Source organism: Herpailurus yagouaroundi, unplaced genomic scaffold (assembly GCF_014898765.1).
Source record: "Herpailurus yagouaroundi ecotype Mexico unplaced genomic scaffold, PumYag 218, whole genome shotgun sequence".
Lineage (NCBI taxonomy): Eukaryota > Metazoa > Chordata > Mammalia > Carnivora > Felidae > Herpailurus > Herpailurus yagouaroundi.
This window is the reverse complement of record NW_024412449.1, coordinates 512,634-535,790: the sequence shown is the minus strand read 5'-3', so window position 1 is coordinate 535,790 and position 23,157 is coordinate 512,634. Positions and strand designations below refer to the sequence as shown.

The following is a 23,157-nucleotide window of genomic DNA, read 5'->3' as shown; positions in this document are numbered from 1 at the left end:
CTTCAGTTTCTTCAGCTGTAAAATGGGGATAATAATAGTATTCGCTTTCTAAGGTTGTTGTGAGGGTTAAACTGGATTTGCTTTGCAAATTTCTAGCACAGTGAGGGCTTAACTAATCCTGTGTACCACTATTATTTTTGATTACTCTTACCCAAATCAGATAATGGGGGTGGTGGGAGCTGTACGGGCTGAGCAGTCAGAGCTGTGCAGAGGTGAAGGCTGGTATTGGAGGGCCAATGTTGATTCTCAGACTCAAGCCGGGGGGTTGTGAGGAACAGTAGGAAGACACACAAGAGGCCTCTGGAGTGCAAGGTGGATCGAGGCATTTGGTTTGCAGATGAGGACCGGAGACCATGCCGGGGTACCCACTGGGGCTGTCCAGTGGTGACGGGATGGTGAGTTAAAAGGGCTGGTCTATGGGGCACCTGGGTGGCTCAGTCGGTTAAGCGTCCGTCCGACTTCTGCTCAGGTCATGATCTCATGGTACGTGGGTTCGAGCCCCACGTCGGGCTCTGTGCTGGACAGCTCAGGGCCTGGAGCCTGCTTCGGAGTCTGTGTTTCCCTCTCTCTCTGCCCCTCCCCTGCTCATGCTCTATCTCTGTCTCTCAAAAATAGATAAATGTTAAAAATTTTTTTTTTTTTTTAAGAAAAGGGCTGGTCTGCATGTTCTCTTTAAACCCTCATGATCTCCACCTATGACAACCACCCTTTATTAAGTCCTCTATGTGGCAGGGCACTGTGCTAATTGATGTCTTGTCTTGTAAAATTCTATTATCAACCCTGTGCATTCGATGATTGTATTAGGTCAGTTTTATAGAAGAAACCAAGGCTCAGAGAGGTAAATTAACATGTTTAAAGTCATATGACTATGAAATGCCAGAGCTGGAGTTTGAATCTGGTTATTTTGACTTTGTGTCCAGCACCCAAGTCCCCGTGCCATGCTGCCTCTTGAAAGCTCTCCATCATCTCTCAGTGTATCAGAAGGCAATCTTCTCTCCTCACCTCCTTCCACTCCTCCTTCCTCCTCCTACAGGTCTCCACCTCCCAGGCCCACAAATGCCAAGCTCACAAGTCATCTGTTTTGCCAAAATTCTGTTCCGATTTGATAAACCCTGGCTGGGCCAGCTCACTCAGCATGATTCAGCCAAAGAGAATAGCGAGGCTGCGTGCCCGGCGTGCCGACCGTCTGAGCTCAGGCAGGATGGGCGGCGCAGGAACCTCAGCCTGACAGATGGCTCCACTCGGCTGTCTCCCTGGGCCTGATGCCAGGGACAGCGCTTGCTCTCTGCAGGAGGGAGGGCGGGAGCCAGGTCGGGTGATTCTCACATGCATGGCTGTCTCTATGTGTGTGGTTACGAATCGAGCTTGCATGGGCAAGGCTGCATGTGACCCAGAGCACACATTTGTAGGTGGCCGGTGTGCGTGTGGATGAATGTGTTTGTGTGTGCCTGGCTGTGTGTTTGTGTGTGTGTGCGGGTATTTCTGTGCACGCAGAGGGGTGTGAGTGTGTGTGTGTGTGTGTGTGTGTGTGTGTGTGTGTTTGAATTTTAAGTTTGCATTCATCCTGGTACGCAAATCATGAGCATAAAAGAGAAAGACTGAGAGGCAGGGAAAGGAGGGTCCTAGGCTTTGAGAATCCAGCCTTCTGACTGTTCCCACGTGCAATCCAGAAATGCTGCACACCCCTCCCTCCATGTCTGCCCTCATCACAGGACCAAGTGACAGCAGGGGCAACAGCAAGCACCCCATTCCCGGGACAAAGTGTAGGCTCTGAGTTTCAGGTTTCTAAAAACAACTTCTTGGCTACCCCTTCTCCCTAAGTACCCCCTCTCCCTTGGCCACCCCTTCACTTTTGTGAATCCAGGCCCCCTCTGAAAATCTGGTGACTAGAATGAATCTTCTTTCCAGGAAAATACCCTCAAAACACACAATTTTCCACAACAATGCCACAGAACTCAGGGGGCCCTCCAAAGCCTATTAGGGACCTCATTTAGGAAATCAAAAATTATACCAACAGTTACTGAGCATTGACCGAGTTCTGTTGTACTGAGCCTTTGTTAGAGAGATACGTACCTAGAGGAATAAGGCGGCTGCTGTCTGTGAAGAGCGTACAGTCTGGTAAGAGAAATAAAGGTCCACGTGTAACCACAGACCACTGTGGCTAGTGCAGTGGTGGTTGGGTGAAGGAACCGCTAGGGCATGGGAGGAATGACGGAATGCAGTTCTCGAGAAGCTCCAGGGAAAGAGTCCCTGAAGAAGTGGACACTGAAAATGTAACTTGAAATATGAGAAGGTGTTTGTCAAACAGAGAAAACGAGGAAGGACTTTCTGGGCAGAAAGAAGAGGTCATAAAAAGGCAGAGGGAGGCTGCACTGGGGGCGAACACATCTGGGAGAAGCAGGAGGTAGGGCTGAAGAGGGAGTCTGGGAGCAGGCTGTGAAGAGTCATGTGCAGACTAAGCTAAAGATTTTGGATTTTATCCTGTAAGTGGTGGAGAACCATTAGGAGTTTTTAAACAAGAGGGTGGCATGATCTCGGTGTTTTGTAAAGACCACAGTGCACCCAGCACTTATCCACAGACCAGATAAAGAGGCTGTTGCAATAGTTTGGGTGAGAGATAATGAAGGTGTGAACAACAGGAATGTGGGAAAACCAGGGCATGGGTTTGAAGAAAGAGATATTTAGGAGATGAACTAGACAAGAATTAGGGGCCTCCATTAAATGTACAGGGATTAAGAAGAAAAAAAGAAGGAATAGTTGAGCATGGCTTCCATATTTCCAGCTTGGGAAGAAATGTGGATACTAGTGCCATTCACTGTGATGGAACCAAGATACAGATTATGTTGTTGGAGAAGAGAATGAGTTCTGTTTGGGACACACTGTGAGACATCCAACTAGAGACATGCATTAGGCAATTGGGTCCGGAGTACTGGGGAGAGAGATGTGGAAGTATAAATTTGTGAGCTGTAAGTAGGTGAACGATAACTCAAGTCACAGGTAATAGATGAGATCATGCAGGGAGAATGTAGATACTGAGTGAGAAGCAAGAACGTGGTTAACATTTAAGAGTCCATGAAGGAAGGGGCGCCTGGGTGGCGCAGTCGGTTAAGCGTCCGACTTCAGCCAGGTCATGATCTCGCGGTCCGTGAGTTCGAGCCCCGCGTCGGGCTCTGGGCTGATGGCTCGGAGCCTGGAGCCTGTTTCCGATTCTGTGTCTCCCTCTCTCTCTGCCCCTCCCCCGTTCATGCTCTGTTTCTCTCTGTCCCACAAATAAATAAACGTTGAAAAAAAAAATTAAAAAAAAAAAAAAAGAGTCCATGAAGGAAGAAGAATTAGAGGAAGGAGGTTGAGAGAGGGTTTATAGGGTTTGGAGGGGTTGAATAGACACCGGGATAGTGTGTGTGTGTGTGTGTGTGTGTGTATAAATTTTTTTTTTTTACATTTATTTATTTTTGAGAAACAGAGTGAGACAAAGCGTGAGCAGGGGAGGGGCAGAGTATAATGTTGAGTGAAATAAGTCAGAGAAAGACAAATACCATATGATCTCATTCATTCATGGTATTTAAGAAACAGAACAAATGAGCAAAAGGGAAAAAAGAGAGAGAGAGAGAGAAACAAACCAAGAAACAGATTCTTAACTATAGAGAACACACTGATGGTTACAGAAAGGAGGTGGGTGGGGGATGGGTGAAACAGGTGATGGGGATTAAGGAGGGCACTTGTCGTGATGAGCACCGGGTGATGTATGGAAGGGCTGAATCACTATACTGTACTGAAACTAATATAACACTGCATATTAACTATACTGGAATTAAAATTAAGAACTTAATTAAAAAAAAAAAAAAGAAATGACAGCAGGAAAGAGGGATTTCCCGGAAGCTGACAGCAAAAAAGTTTTTAAAACGAGGGAGTGGCCATTAGTGTCGAAGGCTAAAAAAAGGTGAAGTAAGTTGAAGGCGAATGTAAAAACCGTGCAAGACCAAAAGATAGAAGACCGGAAGGAAAGATGAAATACACAAAACACTAACTAGAGTTATTGCTCTAGGGAGAATTATGGGAAATTTTTACACTCTTTTTTATAGTTGTCATCTAAATATTCCTGGCCCAATCCAATAAGTGTGTACTAAATTTGAACAATGAGAGAGGATACCTAAGGAAGGTGTGGGAGGTTATTAGAACAGGAGACTTCCACTTCCAGCCAAGATGGAGTAGCAGACACTGGGATTCAACCTCCTGCCTAAACCAATTCTAAAACCATAAAAAATATATGAAATCACTGTTTTCAGGCCTTGGACAATAGGCAGTGCAGGGCACCGATCCCTAAAAGTGGGAGGAAAAAATAAGATGAGTCCAAATACTGTACCTCCAGGCTGCGGTGCATGGAGAGAAAACCTAGGAAGAACAGGCAGACTCCCTGTGTTGAAGAGACTGAGCTAGCTGGTTGTTCAGGGAGGTCAAGACGGCCAGAATTCACAGGGTGAGGTACCAGACAAGACAGAGTTGCACCGGAGATCCACAGAAATTTCTCCTGAGGTCTTCAAGCGAGTACTGATAATTGAATGCATTTGAAGAAACTACTTAAGGCCGGGGAAAGAGCACTTGAAAGAATCAGGTAGAACAATTCTTGGAGCTCACACGAGGTTGGAAATAGTTTACATTCCCAACAATCAGAGTGTAGGAACCTCAGAATATGTTGGGCATACGAAGAATACCATATCCAAAAAGATACTGCCTCACAATGGAGCCAAAGTACCCCTAAACTAGACTCTGCTCCCAAAGCAACCTCTAAAGGATCAAACTCTTTCCAAGCAAGTTGACTGAATCCTAGAACAAAACTCAAAATAATTAAGGAATAAAAAAGGCCAGTGCTCAACCATGTAAAGTTCACAATGTCTGGCATCAAATCAAACTTACCAGACATGCAAAGAAGCAGAAAGACCTGTAAGGGGAAGAAAAATCAATCCACAGAAACAGACTCATAATAGCATAGATAATAAAGAATTAGAAGACAAGGAAATAAAACCGAGACTATGAATATACTTCAGATGCTTAAGAAGACAGAAGAACGCAGGAACACAGCACACCTTTCATCTTTTTGAATTTCCTCCTTAGTTTCTGGGAGATTTCTTCAATTTAACTTCCAATATTCCTATTGAATTTTTCATTTCTCTACTATGGTTTTCGTATCTCTAGGCTCTGTTTTGACTCTGCATCTTCCCTTATTTAAAAATAGCAAAGGTGGGGCGGCATCTGGGTGGGTCAGTCAGTTAAGCACCCGACTTCCCAGGTCATGGGAAGGCCCAGGTCATGATCTCACAGTTCGTGGGTTTGAGCCCGTGTGGGGTTCTCTGCTGACAGTCCAGAGCCTGGAGCCAGCTTCAGATTCTGTATGTCTTTCTCTCTCCCTCTGCCCCTCTCCCGCTCATGATCTGTCTCTCAAAAATAATAAACATTAAAAAAAATTAAAACAAAAATAGGAAAGGGGGAGCCTGCGTGGCTCAGTCAGTTAAGTGCCCGACCAGCTCAGGTCATGAACTCGTGGTTCGTGAGTTTGAGCCCTGGGTCGGAGTTGGAGTCAGTGCTGACAGCTCAGAACCTGGAGCCTGCTTCAGATTCTGTGTCTCCGGCTCTCTCTGCCCCTCCCCCACTCACACTCTGTCTCTCTGCCTCTCGAAAATAAATAAACATTTAAAAAAAAATAGCAAGGAAAGATCTTTTGTCTCTGTAAGTGTATTACCAATAGTGATTTAGAAATTTCCCTTTTCCTGCATGATCTTTCTTTCCTCCAAATTACTTTTATCTGCTTGTTTGTTTGGTCTTATCCTTCCTGTTAGAAGTTTTACTCAGATGTTTGTTAATCCTTGTCCACTCTTGTTTAAGAAGGGACACTAAACACTGATTGCCCATGTTGAGCGCATGGGCAAAGTTTGTGGATTTGGAATTTCACTGTGGGATGATCTTGGGTCATTTGTCAGAGAACACCGCCTCCCCCCCAAGTTAGTATGTTCTATTTGTTTCCTGTTTGGCTGATTAGTTCCTCCATAAAGTGTTTAAATCATGCCCAGAGAAGAGATGCCTGGCTGCTTACATTCTGGGATCCCGGAAGGGGAAGGGAGCTGGGAGGTCTTGGTGTTCAGCCTTCAGTAGACATATATTTATTAGTCCACAGATGGACCATGCATCCCTTAATAGAGGAGCTCTCTCTTTTTTTAATTCTAGAGAATAACCCTCAGTCTTCTGCTGGAGTAGAGAAGGGGTAGTCACTCAGGGGAATAAAATATGGAAGAGGCTAAGAATCTGTTTCTTGAACAGCATTCACTAAATTTTCTTAAATTTACTTTCTATCACCTTTGTCCTCAGTTCCTAAGTTTTTTTTTTGACGATTCTGTAATATTGATCAGGTTGGTTCCCTGCTTGTCCCTCTTCACATGTAAGATTTCATTTCTTAGATCTGCCAAGTCAGTTACCACTTGTCCATCCACTTTCCTGCTTCCAAAATTTTATTGCTCCTGTCTCCTCTCATTTACCTCCTATCCTAGTGAATCCCCGTTTCTCTAAATCCCTTTAGTGTAGTTTTCATGGGTTTTCAGGAGAGAGCAAAATTATATGTGTGCATTCAACCCACCATCGTTAACTGAAAGCTCTTGAACACTTTATGCTAATTCATGGATGCAACTCTGAAGGTTTGGACTATTGTCCCCATTTTACATGTTACAGGGGAAATATCCAAGATCACACAGCCAGTACAAACTCAGGTCTGTCTAAACACTATTTATATACAAATATGTACATCAGAAGTTGCAAACCGGAAGCCTGCAGACAGATACAGCCCATAGAGATTTTTATTTGGTCCCCAGAGGGTTTTCAAACTCAGGAAATTTGACATAAAAATCAAGTGTTTGGCTTTGCTTGAGAAATCCAAACATCTAGCAACAGAGGACTTGGCACTCCTAAAGGACAAAATCAGCTGAAATGGAGTTGCATCTGATTGCCTTAAATGTAGGACCCACTCCCTAGTTTGCCCCAGTCCCCAGCATGCTCTATGGTCTTCTACCTGCTTGCAACACTCATGGGTCACCTACCTGGACCCTGTTTTCATTTGTACAAGAGAGAAATTTTTAAGAAGAAAATGAGTCTTATTATACACACTGTTCTAGACATTGACTTTTTTTTTTTTTAACTTAATTGTAGTAATTATTTCTTGTGTCTGTTTATCTGCCTCACTTACAGCCATTGTCCTTTTACTGCACAAGTGAATCCGATACCCAAGCAAAGGCGTCCTGCAATCAGGTCCTTGCTATTTGATACTATTCCCCTCACCCAGAGCTGATTGATGCAAGGGTAGACACCTGACCGAAGCAGAGTCAATGAATACTCTCTCTTGGGAACTTGAAACTTGGAATGGAGACTCCTGAGGCTAGCAGTCACTAAAGCTGAGTCATATTAACAACAGCACTCCAGAGAGAGGACCCATAAGCTCCTACTACCAAACTCCCTGGGGCTGCCCTCATTCCTTCCCTACCCAGTTTTGGTTATTCAAGAATTTATTGGAGTTTATGAACTACCTAAGTATCCTTCCAGTGAATTCCTCCCTACACACTTTTTTTTTCTTTTTTGGGTAAGCCAAAGTTGCAGATTAATTTCTTATAAATCCATCTCCCCTTTTCCCTATTGGTGCCACTACCCCTTTCCAAGCTTTGCAAAAACAATACCATTAACAATTTTAAATTGAAACAAGTTTATTGAGATATAATTCATACACCATATTATTCACTCACTTAAAGTATATCATTGAATGGTGTTCAGTATATTCAGAGTTGTGCAACCATCATCACAATCAATTTTAGAACATTTTCATCACAACAAAAGAAATCTTGTACCCATTAGCAGTCAGTTCCTATTTCCTCTCAATCCCCTGCCCCCTTGGCCTAGGCAACCACAAATCTACTTTCTGTTTCCACAGATCTATCTATTCCAGATCTTCCATATGAGTGGAATCATGTAATACGTGGTCTTTTTGTGACTGGCTTCTTTCAGTTAGCCCAATGCTGTCAAGGTTCATCCAAGTCGTGCCACGCATCGGGACTTTATTTCTTTTCATGGCAGAATTTTCATATTCCATTGCATGGATATGCCCTATTTTGTTTATCTGTGTTGATAGATATTGAGGTTGTTTCCACCTGTTGGCTATTATGAATAATGTGAATATTCATGTACCAGTTTTTGTGTGGATGTGTTTTCATGTGTTCTGGATTTCTGCTTAGGAGTGGAATCACTGGGTCACGTGGTGGCTTGACGTTTAACCTTTTGAGGAACCACCAGACTGTTTTCTAAGGTGGCAGCTCTGTTGCTACATTCCCGCCAGCAGTGCATGAGGTTCCAGTTTCTCCGCATCCTTAACACTTGTTATTATCTGTCTTTTTGATTATAGAAACCGTAGTGGGTGTGAAGTGGTATCTCACTGTGGTTTTGTTTTGCATTTCCTTGATGTCTTATGATGTTGAACATCTTTTCATGTGCTGATTGGCCACTTGTGGATCTTTTTTGGGGAAATGTCTACTTAAATCCTTTGCCCATTTTTTCAACTGGTTGATTTGTACTTTTATTATTGAGATGTAAGCATTCTTTATATATTCTGGATAGAAGCACCTTATCAGAGATATGATTTGCAGGGGCACCTGGGTGGCTCAGTTGTTGAGTGACTCTTGTTTTCGGCTCAGGTCACGATCTCATGGTTTGTGAGTTCGAGCCCTACGTCGGGCTTTGTGCTCACAACACGGAACCTGCTTCGGATCCTCTGTCTCCCTCTCTTTGCCTCTTCCTCACTCATGCGCTAGCTCCCCCTCCCTCTCCCTCTCTCTCTCCCTCAAAAATAAATAAATGTTAAAAAGAATTTTAGGGGCGCCTGGGTGGCTCAGTCGGTTAAGCGGCCGACTTTGGCTCAGGTCATGATCTTGCGGTCTGTGGGTTCGAGCCCCGCGTCGGGCTCTGTGCTGACAGCTCAGAGCCTGGAGCCTGTTTCAGATTCCCTCTGAATGTCTCCCTCTCCCTGACCCTCCCCCGTTCATGCTTTGTCTCTCTCTGTCTGAAAAATAAATAAACGTTAAAAAAAATAAAAGAATTTTAAAAAATACATATGACTTGCAAATTTTCTAATATTCTCTGGGCTGTCTCTTCACTTTCTTGACAGTGACCTTTGAAGCACCTTATTTTTTTTCATTTGTGACCATTATCATTTTGATATATACTCCTCCAGATATTTTCTATGCATTTTAACAAATATGAGACAATGTATATCTCACTGCTTTATACACTTAATAAACTGTGAACAATTTCAATGACTGTACATCATCATTATTGTCTTCACAGTATATATTGTGTGAGCTTTCCATAATCTGTTTAAGTCGTCACCTAGAGTTGGACATTTAGGTCATTTCCAATATTTTGCTACTATAAGCCATCCTTGCACAAGCATCTTTGCACACATGTCTAAATTGCTTGACAGAGGAAAGCAGGACTGAAGCATGTGACAGGTGCAGGGAACAGCATGATGAAGGTCAAAGAGGAGGAGGAGCTCATCAATTCTGTATTGAGTAGTGTGTAAGCTGTGTAAAGGAGAGTAGGAGGAGCTAAATCGTGCCTACATTGTTGAGGATCTCAAATGTCAGTTTAATAAGCTTTGATTTTGGAAGTCACAGAATTCTTTTAAGTGGGGATTTGACTTGATAACAGCCATTTGATTCCACTTTGATGGAGAAAAAAGTATCGTATAGGTCATAAGATACAGAGAAATCCAATTAGGTGATTTAGTAATAAAAGAATTGTAGTGGCATTTGCCTGAATAAAATGTCAATAGAGAGGAGGCTGAGGACTAAAAAGTATGTCAGAAATAATGTGATTCTTTTTTAAAATGTGCACAGAGTTGGGGAAGTAGAGACAGTACATGTACACGTGTTCGTCAGGCTAGGCTATGCTGTAGTAACAAACCACCCCCAGACTTCAGTGATTTGACACAGCAAAAATTTGTTTCTTTCCGACACTCTGTGTGTTAGGGGGACTGCTGGAAACAGTCATCAGGGAGCTCAGTGTGATTGGGTCTCCGTCATCGTGAGGTCGTAATTTCTGGAGGACAAAACCCCCTTCACAGTGACCTCAGCCATTGACAAGAGTTTGTGGGAAGGTCACATGCCAGCTACTCTATACTTGAGTCCAAAGTGAGATGCTAGTCACCTACGCCTGCCTAACTTCAAAGGAGCTGGGAAATGTGGGGAGTTCATGGACTATCTGGAGAGCACCACTGTCCCTGACATTTGGGAGGGTAGGCTACATACGAATATTTATAAAGGGAAGGAGAGAGATGAGGTAGTAGCTAGGGGGACAGGAGGTGAGTGGATTTTGATTTTCGTTTGTCTCATTGGAAGAGAATTGAATCTGTTTGCAGGACAGGGAGTGAATAAGCAATGGAGCATGGTATTGGTCCTAGAGAGGTGGAACGATGGGCCTCAGACAGGAGACCTGACCCTGTTTCTCTGAGATCGGCAGGAAGGAGCCAGAGGAAGTGCAGTTAGGTAAAAGTGTGGGTGTAGAGGCAGGAAACAGAGGACGTTCACACCTGATATTTTTAGTTTCCTAAGAAGTAGGAAGCAAGTCCGTTGACAAACATGGTGATGGTGGTGGTGGTGGTGGGAGGGGCCAGAAGTAGATGATGGGCCTTTCGGAGTTTGGAGAAGGTTCTCAAATCTATCTCCACTAAGCCTTGAGTCACTGAGTGGACAACACTAACGACTTCCTCTCTGGTTCACTCATCTCCGTTCAACCTGTCCGGTGTACTATAAGTGGGTGGTAGTAGACAGGCCCAATCAGGTGATGCCATCCTCTGCATAAAAGCCTCTGGCAGTTCAAAATCCTTAAAATGCCTCAAAGATCTGGCTCAACCTGACTTCTCCAGCCTTGCCCTCAGTGCCCTCCATGCACTGTCGCAGGGTCCCCTTTCATTTGCTTCCTTCTTCCTGCCCCAGGACCTCCACGGATGCTCCTCCCTCCACCCGGAAAGCCCTTGCATTCCACCATGCCCACTCCTGTCACTTAGCTAATCCGAACCATTCCTTTGGTTCTGAAACCAAGAGTCAGTCTCTCAGGGAGGCCTTGTCGGGCCCATCAGAGTAGGGTGGGTCTCCCTGTCGGGTGCCGTTACAGTATTTGGAATTTTTCCCTTTGCAGCACTCTTCACGGCTGTTGAGTACGTTTGTACACAGTGGGCAAAACCTCCTTCCTCTGCCAGACTACAGTTCTGGGAAGGTGGTACTGTGTTTGCGGACTGTTTTTGTCCACTGTAATGTGTTTCACACGTAGCACATTGCCTGGCATGTAACAGCTAATAAATAAATATTTGTCAAGTGAATGAAGGGATTAATCCGTTTTGTTAGTTACTGAATTTGTACCTATTGGGAAGAGATGACCAAGATAGCAATACCGATGAGAGTCCAGTCAGGGGTGACCACAGAGCTACTTTAGAGCCAGTCAGCATGGTTGTGTTCAGCCGCCCAAGAGTAGGGACTGAGAAGGCAGAGATTGGACTGATACAAAGTTTAAGCTTTTCAGAGCGGGTGTGGCAGAAAGAGGATAATGCTGGTTTTCACACTGCACTGTAAGGTCTAGGCTGATAGGGAAGGAAGGGAAATACTAAGATGGGTGATGGACTGGGAAGAATACAGTGAGGCCAACGGCCTTGTGCTAACTGGGGTGTTCAGGAGCAGGCATGGTGGAGCAAGAAAGTGAGGGGGCGGAGAACCAGGGGTGACGTCAGAGGTGCGGTGCACCAGACCTCAAGACCTCTCAAGTGGAGTGGTTCCAGGTCCTGAGAAGGCCCAGGGTATAACCGTGGATATGAGACACTGGTCATTATTGCCAGCATTAAGGAATAAAGAGACCAGGATGGTAAATGGCTTCACGTGGTGAGGTCACCTGGTGACGGCAGGACTTGAAGTGGAGAGGACTTTAGGGATCCGGGTGGCCAAATGACCACCACTGCAAAGAGAGTTTGGAAGGTGGCATGTGCCTCAAGGATAGGCCCTCTTGTCATGCTTTCCATTCTTGGGTCACTCATTCAAGAGTCAAGGCCCTGGGACAGAGGGTCTGATGGGTTGAGCTGGATGGCATAAGCCTCAAAGGGAAAGTCACATTGCATGTGACAGAAGGCATCGTGGCAGGTTGGTGTCAATGGGGAATGGCGAGACCACCAATGGAGGCCCCAGTGGAATATGTGAGGGGTGGGCAGCCTCTAATCAAGAGGTTGGAAGATAATTTGGGGAGGTGTGCCTTTGAGGGACAGCCAAGTTTGCATTAAGCAGGAGGTGAAGGGAGTAATCTGCCATGCACTTTAAGTTTATAATGGAGAGTGTTTGGTCTTTTTGCTTGTTTCACAATGGATCAAGGGTGTTCCACCAGTCAAACTAACAACATGTAATAGAGAAAAGACGTGCTCTGGGTCAGAGGTCAGAGTTCCATTTCTGGCCCCATCACTTACATGCTGAGCAACCTTAACCAATCACTTCACCTCTCTGAGCTCAGTTTTCCCATCTGTGAAATGATAAAGTCGTAACTGGCTCGTGTGAGGATCAAAGAGATAATAGATGCAAAACTGCCTCCTAAACTCGAAACTGTTGTCCACACGTGAATTGTTATTATCATTATTGCACGGTGAGTTAATGGTAGCATTTGGACTCTTGACTCCCAATTCAGAACAGCCCTGGGACGAAGGCAGGCAAAGGCTATCTCCATTTTACAGGTTCATTTATTCAAGAAAACTTGCTGAATGCTAATCCTATGTCAGTCACTGAGCTGGGCAAGGGCAATAGTGAGATGAATCAGACGAAGTCCCTAACTTTGGAGTTCATAGTCTAACAGAGGAAACAGACATGGTAACGTGCTAAGTTGTGCTACATGGTATAAGGGTGGAATAGAGGATGCTGTGCTAACATACAGAAAAGAACAGTTAGGGAGAACCTGAGCAGGCTTGGCAAAGGAAGTGGCAGGAGAGTTGGGTCTTGAAGATTAAGCCCAACAAGAGGAGAGATGTTCCACTCCCCGGCGAGTCAGTGGTGGAGACCCAACTTAGAGAGAACCCAGGGCCACAGACATGCCATTATGTGTCACCTCCCCAATGCTCTTTGGACAAAGGGAAAAGAAGCTTCTTTGGTCTCACACAGAAGCTTATTCTCTTTGCTTCTATTAAGGGCCTGGCTGCCATGGGAACAACACTTGCTTGTTCAACAACTCTTTCCAATTTGCTGTCAACAACTTACTGTCAGGGTGCAAATGCACAGCTCAGATACCCTAGATATGAGGCATCGGGCTTCAGTTTCTGCCTCCTAGCCTCTTCCCAACCATCTGATGATGGCCGTATTGTCTGACTGGCCTGCCTTCTGGGGGAACCAAAGCGAGCCCAGTGGGTCAACCTGGGAACAGCTTTTGCAGGAAACCAACAGGGCTTTAAAGGAATCATTACTTGTCACACAGCCTATAATTGTGTTACATCTGAATGAGGCTGCTGGAGGACTGCCCCCTCATCCGGCCCGTCTCCTTTCCCTCACTATTTCCTTCAACAACCGTAAGGAACAACCTGATTCTATCTGGATCCCTTCTTCCTCAATCCTCTAGATTCCCAAACTCTGACAGTTCCCTTCTCACTTTTTCAAAGGGCATTGGTGGGGACCCACCTCATTCCTGGAAACTTGGGCACCCAAAGCTGGGCTTTATTCCTATTTCATAGCCAACAATAATGAAAACTATGGTATATCCATTTTCCAGATGAACCTCAAAGAAGGTAAGAGGTGAGGGGCTCCATCTTGGAGGGGTAGCAGAACTCGAGACTGGACTATAGCCTAAGACAAGAGAATAAAGATCGTCAACGTGGGCTGTCCAGCATCCACATCCCCCTTCCTAATAGCATCCTGATTTCTGTGCATGTTACCTACAGTCTTGCTGGGTGTGGACATCCAGATGCCTTTCGCCCACTATGGTCACCGAAGGGCCACAGTGCTGTGACCTGTGAGTTTTAAGGGAAGTGCCAGAAGTTATCTCCATGTTGAGACTAGCACTGTGTCTAGCCCACAGTACATGTGGAGCAAATGTCATTTCTGCCTCAGGACTGTTACTCATTATTTGTGTTGTTAGGCAAGTCACTTATCTATTCTTTGCCTTGGAGGGGCACCTGGGTGGCTCAGTCAGTTAAGCATCCAACTTTGGTTCAGGTCATAATCTCACAGTTCCTGAGTTTGAGCCCCACATAGGGCTCTGTGCTGACAGTTCAGAGCCTGGAGCCTGCTTCGGATTCTGTGTCTCTTTCTCTCTTTTTGCCCCTTCTTTGCTAGCACTCTGTCTCTCTCTCAAAAGTAAATAAACATTAAAAAAAAGTAAAAAAAAAAAAAAAAAAAAGGAGGTCTGAGGCAGTGGCTATGTACAGAATCCAATCCTCCAGGGAAGCTGAAGGTCAAAGCTCAGAGAATAATTTGTTTAATTTATTTTTTAAATTTACATCCAAGTTAGTTAGCATATAGTGTAACAATGATTTCAGGAGTAGATTCCTTAATGCCCCTTTCCCATTTAGCCCATCCCCTCTCCCACAACCCCTCCAGTAACCCTCAGTTTGTTCTCCATATTTGAGTCTCTTCTGTTTTGTCCCCCTCCCTGTTTTTATTTTTGTTCCCTTATGTTCATCTGTTTTGTCTCTTAAAGTCCTCTTATGAGTGAAGTCATATGATTTGTGTCTTTCTCTGACTAATTTCACTTAGCATAATACCCTCCAGTTCCATCCACATAGTTGCAAATGGCAAGTTTCATTCTTTTTAATTGCTGAGTAATAACTCCATTGTGTGTGTGTGTGTGTGTGTGTGTGTGTATACACATATACATGGAGATATATAGATAGATAGATAGATAGATATATCACATCTTCTTTATCCATTCATCCATCGATGGACATTTGGGCTCTTCCCATACTTTGGCTATTGATAGTGCTGCTATAAACATTGGGGTGCATGGGCCCCTTTGAATCAGCATTTTTGTATCCTTTGGGTAAATACCTAGCAGTGCAATTGCTGGGTTGTAGGTAGTCCTATTTTTAATTTTTTGAGGAACCTCCATCCTGTTTTCCAGAGTGGCTGCACCAGTTTGCATTCCCACCAGCAGTGCAAAAGAGATCCTCTTTCTCCTCATCCTTGCCAACATCTGTTGTTGCCTGAGTTGTTATGTTAGCCATTCTGACAGGTGTGAGGTGGTATCTCATTGTGGTTTTGATTTGTATTTCCCTGATGATGAGTGATGTTGAGCATTTTTTCATGTGTCAGTTGGCCATCTGGATGTCTTCTTTGAAGAAGTGTCTATTCATATCATTGCCCATTTCTTCACTGGATTATTTATTTTTTGGGTGTAATGTTTATTTTATTTTTTTTGAGCATGAGCAGAGGAGGAGCAGAGAGAGGGAGAGAGAAGATCCAAAGCAGGCTCTCTACTGACAGCAAAGAGTCTGATGCAGGGCTTGAACTCATGAACCGAGAGATTATAGCCTGAGCCCAAGTCCGACACTTAACCAACCGAACCACCTAGGCGCCTCTCAGAGAGTAATTTTTATCAGCTCCTTGTCTTCCTCTCCTACTGCATCTTCTACCACTTTATCGCTCTGGAGCAAAAAAGAAGCAAGAATCCCAGCCATTCTGTTCCTCAAATGTACCAAACTCATTTCCACCTCAGGGCCTTGTTACTGCCTTACTGCCCTCTCAACCCTTTCTATCGTTACCCTCCCTCTACCAGCCAGTATCTGTCCCATTAGCCTATTTAGTTCCTGCAGAGAACTCATCCACTCCGAAAATATTTGATTGTTGTCACAAAAATGTAAGCTCGAGAGCACAAAGATTTTGTCTGTCTTGTTCACTATATACATGCTGGGACAAGAACGGTGCTTGCACAAAGGAGGAGCTCAATAAGAAAAAAAAAAACCCACTGAATTAATGCAAAATTGGAACTCCTCGTAAGGGAAAATGTCAAGCAGGAAGAAATCCAGTTGTGCTATTGGGACCCGGGAGCGTGGAGGTTCAGCAATTGTGACATCACCTTTTGGGTTGGATTCAGAGGCACCAATAGAAGGAAATAAATACTACTACAACTGTTTTTCTTTTTCTCCTGCAAAAGGCAGTTATCACATTAAAAGGGGAAAAAAAAAGGTGAGGCCACTGCCAGGGGAACATGACACAGTCTGTATGTATGAGTTTATTGGAAGTGCTAAATGAGTAACTTCCTGAATGATGTGGGAAGTGATGAGGCTTGTGGCATTCCGGAAAAATTTGACACAAATTGTGCACTAAAGCAATTCCATGGAATCATGTTTGATGTTTTAAGCGGTCACTGGTTTAAAAGGTTTTGGCTTGAAGTTGTTATGACAGGTGAACATTTCTTATACACCAAAATCCCTGGTATGCAGCTATTCACTCAGCTTTTGGGGGACACAAGAAAGCAGATAACTAGGGTTCTGTGCCCAGCCTTCTGTGAACAAGTAGGAAAAATGAGAAGGGGCTGGGGAAGGAGGAGTTGAGACTTTTATTCAACATCTTTTACATGCCATACACTAACAAGTCATGACTTTTCTCATTTAATAACACTGCGAGGCAGGCATTATTTCTATTTTCCAGACTGGGGGGAGGGGAAGGCTAAAACGGATCGACTAGTCCAAGATCAGTGTTAATCGATTACAGAGAAAAATCTGATTCCAGGTTTGACTCCAAAGCCTATACACTTTATACTCTTGCCTTCCCAGAATTCCTGGAAACCCCTTTGATGGAATGTATTGCTCATCTTTAAAAAAGGCAGGGGGACAATGATATGGCCAAAAAGGAGGCAGGAAGTAACAGGAGAAAAGTCACGAACTATTAGGTTGAATCATATGAAATTTCTGATAGTTGATTTTTTTTTTTTTTTGGCCATAAAAGAGGCCAAAATTATTTGTCCTGTGGATAAAAATCATTATAACAATACTATTAATAGCCACTCTGCAGATTTGTACACGCCTTTACAGATTATGTAAAGTGCCATTTCAGTAAACTTTTAAGACAGGAAGGGTAAGGATTTTGTATATTGAGGAAAAGCAGATCTGGCAACCCCGCCCACTTACCAGAGCAGTGTTTGCCCTTAGGGAAGCCCTTAACAGTTGTTTTGTTTTTGAGGCTTCTACCTGTCCTCCACTCTCTGCCCCCACCATGTCCCACCCTCTACACCACCTTCTGTCAAAATAACTCTGCTTCTACAACACATTCCTAACTGGTCTCCCATGCCCCAAATCTACTTTCCCAACATTAGCCAGAGGTTTCTCTAAATGCAAATGTTTCACTCATCTGCTTAAGATCCTTACTAGTTCTTCATTCCCTACAAGATGAAGTTCAAATGTCTCAGCCTGTCCTTCATGATCTGACCCTTGTCTGCCATCTCCAGCCTCACCCTCTGCCATTGCCCCAACACACCCTGTGCTGAGTAAACCCATCTCTCTTATGCATGTCCTTCTGTGACTGTACCCAAACTATTCTGTGGCTGAAATGTCTCTGCCGTCCCTTCTCTCCAACCCTCATCTGGCATTCAGCAGGCAAATTTTTGCTTTTCAAGGCTGAGTTCCAATGTCACCTCTTTTGTGAAATCATACCTGCCTTACTTCTGTTACCCATTTTCTGTGCTCTCTCGGCAGCTGGTAAGACTTTTTTTTTTTAATTTTTAATGTTTTTATTTTTGAGACAGAGAGAGAGCATAAGCAGGGGAGGGGCAGAGAGAGAGGGAGGCACAGAATCCAAAGCAGGCTTCAGGCTCTGAACTGTCAGCACAGAGCCTGATGCGGGGCTCAACCTCACAGACTATGAGATCATTACCTGAGCTGAAGTTGGACGCTTAACCTACTGAGCCACCCAGGCGCCCCTGGCTGGTAAGACTTAAGTGCTCTGATTAGGTATTTATGTGTGGTCATTAAAATACTCACCAAAGTGTATCTTAGCCTTAATAAGTTCAGGACACAGCACTAGACATATAGCAGGTCTTATTAGTCAGAACCCAAGGACCCTAGAAAGTCTTGGTCTTGTGCCTTAGGTTTGGAAATAAGGGAAAAATCTTATAGGTTGAGTGTCAAAAACTGGGGCACAGTCCTCCAGGACTTTTCCAGAGGTCTTTACATTGAAGGGATAAGCCAGGGACTACCTGAACTTGGATTTGTACTTCCATTACCAAGGCTTATTTTCATTTAAGTGGTGCCTGTGAGTATATGATCCATGTGAATTACGTAAGAACATTTTGGATTTTATAAGTTCTATTTCACACAGACACATAGGCCAGGGGTGAAGCACCTGGAAATCAAGTTACTCTTTGCTGACCCCATGATAGTAACATATTTTATTTAGTTTGATGAATGAGGAACAGTTTACTAGCAGAATATATAATGTATGCAATATAAAACAACAAGGGATACACGTGGCCACAAAGACAAGCTATTTAGAACAAGAACACTCAGCCAAATATTCCCATAATACTTCTTTATTACTTCTTAAATTTGGTAGCAGGTATTAACGTGGTAAAAACACTGATGGAGAAAAAACATAACATTGACAAAATTCTATCAACTTTTCTTGGACCTAAGAAAAAGAGCACCATTATTTGATTTCAGCTGTGGGAACACACTGGTCTAGCCAGTAGAACCCTAGTGTACTAGCAGAGATCGTTTGAAAACCATGCTCTGAACAGTCATGAGTCATACCTTTAATCAAAGCTCAGGGCCATTAAAAAAAAAAAAAGCGTGACCGTAACTTCATAGAAAGAGAAAATTTTGATTATGATTAATTACATTTACTTCTTAATGTTGGTGGGCTCTAAGAAATGGTTTACATAGCTTAGTAGAGTTCGGTCATTTCCCCAGACTTCTGGAGCCAGATAGGCGTTTTCCCCATCCTGGCTGTGAAGTCCTGTACGGTGATTCAGTCCCCACTCTCTTCTAAGAGAATGCAGCGCTCCCTTACAAGGGGACACCAGCTCTCTGGGTGGGCCCAGAAGAAGCTGTGCTTTCAGCCACTTAAACCCCAGAGATCAAGATCACAGATCTAAAAATCACAAGTGCTGGACTCAGGGACTCTGGCCAACGAAATATCTTAGCCACACCCGGTGTCCTCAGGGGGTAGACAGCACTTATTCTCAAGATGTATTAGTGATATGACAGATGTGAGATTTTGATTTTCTATTCATTTGAGAGTTAGGCAGATCTGTGACATATCCAGATTCATCTTAATGCAGGAAACATTCTTAGAGAGTGGAATCTCTTTTTCCTACCTAACATTATTTCATAGACACATGTCAGTGGTGTGATTTAATCCACACCCTCTTATCTTTATAGCTACATGCCTCCTTCATTTGGTCCCTCAGAAAGAATTTATCAGGCATCTACGGTCTAGTGGGTATTCTGACATACACAGCATATAATTTATACCATTTGCTTATTAATACTCATTGTGGGGTGTCCCAGTTGTTTTCAACTTTCATTATTAAAAATACTATTATTAAAATCTTTGGGCCTCTTCTTTTCAGTTAACTCTCTCAAAGTGGTATTACCAGGGAAGAGTCTGAGTAGGCAAGGAATTGTATAGCTACTGTTGTATGTGGTCAAGATTAAAGTGTAGGTTTTAATTGTAGATTATATGTGAAATGTATGGTTAGGCCACTGAAGACTAAAGGCGACGAGAATCTAAACTAAGGCAATGGTGGTAGGGGCAAGAAGAAAAGATTACAAAACTACTGAGGAAGGGAGGACATGGGACTTGGGGTCTGACGAGATATGGAAGGAAGAGTTAAGGTGACCACTGGGTTTCTAGCACAAGCGACCAGAGAACACAGCAAAGGAACAAGTTTGAGGGGCAAGATAAGCTCATTTCACAATGTTAATTTTAAGTGGCCTGTGGGTAACATCCAGGAGACATCCCAGCTGATGATACAATTTGTTAAAGAGGTAGCTATAAAAACACAAGGCTTTTTATTTTTTTGCATGAATTTTTTCAGCTAGGAACCCTGGAGTTCAGCTAAATGAATTGTTTCATTTTAGAGATAAGGAGATAGGCCCACACAGATGTATCTACTTTCAGAAAGTTACTTAGAGAACAGAGATTAGATTTAAGAAGACTCATTCGAGGACTGTTTCAGCCCACCATGCTGCATCCCACTGGTAAATCTTGTTGGTTTTACAATTATTCAGAAAGACATACAGAGCTGTTTTCTCAGAATCCCACAATGATACACAGAACCCCAGATGAAAGGTACAAATCCCACTTGCACTCTTGTCACTGCATAACTAACCTCTTAACCAAAGAGATCCTGCCATCGCTAGGTGGAGAAAATAAAGAGAAAAAGGTCAGACTGCTAGAAGTGACTTGATGAGTGACTCGAAATATCACATTATTACTATCACCTGGCTGCACAGATCTTTGTGCTCAATTTTTAAAGAACTGCTCATTTGTCATTCTGAAAGCAAATAAAACCAGCATGTTCATCACAGACCATTTATTATATGAGGTATATGGGCGTGACAGTCACATCAGCTGTGATAAGTTGATAAGCGGAAGTGCCAAAAGCTAATTAAAAAATTGACATGATATGGGTGCCTGGGTGGCTCAGTCGGTTAAATGTCTGACTCTTGATCTCAGCTCAAGTCATAATCTTATAGTTCATGAGCTTAAGCCCCGCATTGGGCTCCACACTGACAACACAGAGACTGCTTGGGATCCTCTCTCTCCCTCTCTCCCTGCCTCTCCCATGCATGCCCCCTCTCTCTCAAAATACATAAATAAACTTTAGAGCTTTTAAAAAACTGACACATGAAGGGGCGCCTGGGTGGCTCAGTCGGTTGAGCCTCCAACTTCAGCTCAGGTCATGATCTCGTGGCTTACAGGTTTGAGCCCCGCATCAGGCTCTGTGCTGACAGCTCAGAGCCTGGAGCCTGCTTCGGATTCTGTGTCTCCCTCTCTCTCTGTCCCTCCCCCCTCATGCTCTGTCTCTCTCTCCTTCAAAAATAAACATCAAAAAAAATTGTTTTAAATTGACACTGTTAACAAACTAATTTAAATAAAAATTTGAAGAGAAAAAAATTGACAGAAAAGACGTTATAAAGTTGAGGGCCAATGACACTTCAGTTAAGGAGTTCTTGAGAGTAACTGGTGCTAAAAAACAAAAGCATTCAAGTAGAGTATAGAATTAGGACCTAAATTCAGAGGGAGGTATGGAGTGAGCGAGAGCAGGTTTCCAATTGTCTGCAGGTGAAGGAAGGAAGGAGACGGGGAAAGAAATGGAATGAACATTTACTGAAGAGTATGTGCGACGTGCCAAATAGTCACAATTAAATGCAGGCTTTTTGGGGCGCCTGGGTGGCGCAGTCGGTTAAGCGTCCGACTTCAGCCAGGTCACGATCTCGCGGTCCGTGAGTTCGAGCCCTGCGTCAGGCTCTGGGCTGATGGCTCGGAGCCTGGAGCCTGTTTCTGATTCTGTGTCTCCCTCTCTCTCTGCCCCTTCCCCGTTCATGCTCTGTCTCTCTCTGTCCCCAAAAAATAAAAAATAAAAAACGGTGAAAAAAAAAAATTAAAAATAAATAAATAAATAAATAAATGCAGGCTTAAACTTCATCCGCACATTAACTCTGTTAAGTAGCCATTATAAACACCTTACAGATGAGGAAACTGAGGCACAGAGCAGGCAGTAGTGGCAGTGTGTGACTTGCTGCACACCAGTTGTGTGTGACTGTCTGACACCCTGGCTTTGTATCTGGTTTCAACTCTTACTATTAAGCCTTAACTAGTAGTAACTTACCCTCTCCTAACACTGTAATCTTCATCTGGAAACGAGGATATAATAGTATTTCCTCAGTCATTGGGAGGATTACGTATGCCACAGAAAAAGCACTCAATGTTGCACCCGGTACGTATCAGCACTCCATAAACCAGCTATCACTGTCTAAGAACACAGCAAGTAATTGGAATACAGGAGTCCACATTTTGATTCTAAACTGAACTTCTGCACTATACCTGGTTGTGTCTTTAGGCTCCTGAGATCCTGGCGGTGGAGAGTGCAGCTCAGGGGCAGGGACAGATAACATTAATGGTGTGCTGGGAGTGTGGGTGAGGGCAGTTAAGGCAGGCAGCAGATAGGCCTGACCCTACTTTGAGGACGGTATTTAGAATTGCTAAAACAACAACAAAGTATAATTTTAAACTAAATCTTGACTTACAGGAATGGCAATAAATTATTAGCTAAGAACATTTACCAGTGTGGAAGGAAAAAAATCACCAGTAAAGCTACTTACTTTACCCAATATGTAGCACAGTTATTTTACCTCCGACACTACTCAGTTTCTAAAAATTTGTGGTTCTCTTGTCTTTTTAGATATCCTGAAAGGAGTTCTGTCACCTATATTATTTATAATTCATGTAGACAAGTTTCTCACACCAAGCAGAATAGCACTAATATCAATCTCCTTGCTAACAGAAAAATTACCTTTTTGTTCCTTTTTATTTTTTTTTCAACTTTTTTTTAATTTTTTTTATTTTTGGGACAGAGAGAGACAGAGCATGAACGGGGGAGGGGCAGAGAGAGAGGGAGACACAGAATCGGAAACAGGCTCCAGGCTCCGAGCCATCAGCCCAGAGCCTGACGCGGGGCTCGAACTCATGGACCGTGAGATCCTGACCTGGCTGAAGTCGGACGCTTAACCGACTGCGCCACCCAGGCGCCCCTTTTTTCCTTTTTATAAAAACAATTTAAGGGGTGCCTGGGTGGCTCGGTTGGTTAAGCATCTGACTCTTGCTTTCTGCTCAGGTCATGATCTCATGGTCCATTGAGTTTGAGCCCTACATCAGGCTCTACACTTGTAATTCTCTCTCTCCCTCTTTCTTTGCCCCTCCCCCACTTGCACACATGTTCTCTCAAAATAAATAAATAAACCTAAAAAAAAAATACAACAAAAAAACCAAGCCTTTAAACTCCAATCACTCTAATCCCAAAATGAAAGTAACTTCCTTCCTAAGAGCTCTAAGGGAGCACTGAGAGCTCCCTCTAGTGTCATGACAGCAAAATATAAGGGCCATTAAATTCTCTTGTAAG

General features: G+C 43.6%; 2 long non-coding RNA genes across 2 annotated transcripts; one reads left to right on the top strand and one right to left on the bottom strand.

The window, feature by feature from the left end:
- The first annotated feature begins 2,122 nt into the window (after window positions 1-2,122).
- On the top strand, window positions 2,123-21,312 carry LOC121018180 (uncharacterized). Its single transcript, XR_005785062.1, has 3 exons — window positions 2,123-2,133; window positions 9,699-9,709; window positions 21,214-21,312. It is a non-coding gene; the product is annotated as an uncharacterized LOC121018180 (long non-coding RNA).
- Window positions 12,776-14,274, bottom strand: LOC121018179 (uncharacterized). The gene is made up of 2 exons (XR_005785061.1): window positions 13,973-14,274; window positions 12,776-13,883 (listed from the first exon to the last, which is right to left on the bottom strand). It is a non-coding gene; the product is annotated as an uncharacterized LOC121018179 (long non-coding RNA).
- Window positions 21,313-23,157: the final 1,845 nt, after the last annotated feature.